At 41.7% G+C, this 2,444-nt stretch overlaps 1 protein-coding gene across 2 annotated transcripts in view; it reads right to left on the bottom strand.

Moving 5' to 3' along the window:
* LOC106868912 (F-box/LRR-repeat protein 2) overlaps positions 1-2,444 on the bottom strand; it is a 9,175-nt gene that overhangs the window by 4,366 nt on the left and 2,365 nt on the right. The window lies entirely within an intron of this gene.

The raw sequence follows: 2,444 nt of genomic DNA, 5'->3' as shown, positions 1-2,444 counted from the left end.
AAAAAAAAAAAAAAAAAAAAACATGCCTATATATATATATCATCATTTAACATCTGCTTTCCCTGCTGGCATGGGTTGGACAGTTTGGTCAGAGATGGTAAGGCCAGGGGCCACACCAAGCTCCATTGTCTGTTTTGGCATGGTTTCTGTGACTGGGTGCCCTTCTTAACACCAACCACTCCACAGAAGATACTATGTGCCTTTTATGTGGCACCATCATCAGTGCCTCTAATATGACACCAGTACTTGTTATGTGACACCAGCACCAGTGATTTTGATGTGGCACCAGCACCAGTATTAATTCTTCTGTGGTAGACAGGTCTTCTTGAGTACAACAGTGCAATATTTGGGAGATGTAACAGAGTGACTCAAGTGCTGAGAGTTTTGCACGTTAGCACTTATCAAACCTATATATATATGGTCTGATCAATAAGTATCCGGACTGTTGCTATAGTAACAAAGCTAAACCACGAAGAGTGAAGCTGCATGGCACAGATTGACCTTGAGATCTGCTGTGTAAGCGCACTAAGTTTTAACATTCTAGCTCACATCCGCTGTTTATAGCAGTGCTTGGAAGGAAGGTGTGTAGTGTGTGATCATCGCATTGACTATGACAGAGAAAGTTGAGCAGAGAATCTGCATCAAATTTTGCCAAAAGCTTATGGGTACCTGCTCCGAGGCTTATGCAAAGTTTTCAAAAAGTTTTCATTGTTCTTGACACAATCAAGGAGATTTTGTGCAACTGAAACCCAAGTGTCTTTTTGGTCAGCTGAAAGCAGTTCAGGCACAAACTTGGCAGACAAGCGTCTCAGACACAAACCTTCAGTGATAATGAACTGAACTGCACTGTAACGTTTGTCAATATCGACTTTTTTTCAGCCATCTTGGAAACATCTGAAAAACTCGTACACTTGTGTGCAGCTCATACACTCCTCTCCATAAACCTTCTGTGACTTTGCCTAGGCCTCTGAGCAGGTATTGCCATGACAACTTTCTCTGTCATGGTCAATGCAACGATCACATGCTACACACCTTCCTTCCAAGCACTGCTGTAAACAGTGGAAGTGAGTTAGAATGTTAAAACTTGGTGCACATGCACAGCAGAGCTCAAGGTCAATCATTACCGAGCAGTTTCACTCTGTGTGCTTTAGCTTCGTTACTATGGCAACAGTCCGGATACTTATTGATCAGATCTTGTATATCATATTGAACCATTAATCCTTACACATTTTTTTCTTTCTCCATTTTTTTTACCTCTCAATCTTTTCTGTCAAAGAGCTTAGGCTCAAAACATAAAAGACTTTTCCATTCTTCCCGTGCATCAAACTAATACATCTGCTTGTTGTTCCTTCACCTGTCTTCGTCATTTGTTTTCTGTAAATTTGAATTATATATATATATATATATACACATACATACATACATATATATAGATGAAGATGATGGTGTGTGTATGCATGTGTGTATAGGCACAGGCGTGGCTGTGTGGTAAGAAGCTTGCTTCCCTTTCACCTGGTTCTGGGTTCAGTCCCACTGTATGGCACTTTAGGCTAGTGTCTTCTACTATAGCCACAGGCCAACCAAAGCCTTGTGAGTGAAGTTGGTAGATGGAAACTGGAAGAAGCCTGCCATATATATGTGTGTGGCTGTGTTTGTCCCCTACCACTGCTTGACAACCGGTGTTGGTGTGTTTACGTCCCCGTAACTTAATGGTTTGGCAAAAGAAACCGATAGAATAAGTACTCGGCTTACAAAGAATAAGCCCTGGGGTCAATATGTTTGACTAAAAGCAGTGCTCCAGCATGGCTGCAGTCAAATAACTGCAACAAGTAAAAGAATACTTTTAGTTATATTTTTAGTTCAGGTGTGTCGCCAAATTTTGAAAAGAATACAAGTGTAAAAAAAAGTTTGTGGGGCACTGATCTAGAGTAAAGCACACTATTCCGTGTTGCTCTGTTGGCCCAGTGCCGGCCTAGTGCAGTCCTCTTCTCCAGCTGTCACATCTCCTGTGTTTTATCAGGTCAAGAGTTAGCGGTCTGAGAGGGTGTCTATGTCCACCTAAAACAATTACCATGAGATTTGTCAAAATACCAAGTCACATTCGCTCATGAGTGACGACTGTTTTTTATGTGCCATTATAACATTCTCACAGCACTGCTGATACTGAGAGAGAGAGAGAGAGAGAGAGAGAGAGAGAGAGAGAGGGAGAGAGAGGTGGGGACAGATAGACAGAGAGAGGGCAGCAAAAGGGGATAATCGTATGAATTTCCATGTGGAGAAAACAAAATCGCAAAACTTTTCTGAAAATTCCAAAAAATTAAAAAAGGATTTAAGGCGGCGAACTGGCAGAGTGGTTAGCACATCGGGCGAAATGCTTAACGGTATTTCGTCTGTCATTACGTTCTGAGTTCAAATTCCGCCGAGGTCGACTTTGCCTTTTATCC

Source organism: Octopus bimaculoides, chromosome 27, assembly GCF_001194135.2.
Source record: "Octopus bimaculoides isolate UCB-OBI-ISO-001 chromosome 27, ASM119413v2, whole genome shotgun sequence".
NCBI lineage: Eukaryota > Metazoa > Mollusca > Cephalopoda > Octopoda > Octopodidae > Octopus > Octopus bimaculoides.
The sequence above is the reverse complement of the archived record's forward strand: the minus strand, read 5'-3'. Positions and strand labels throughout refer to the sequence as shown.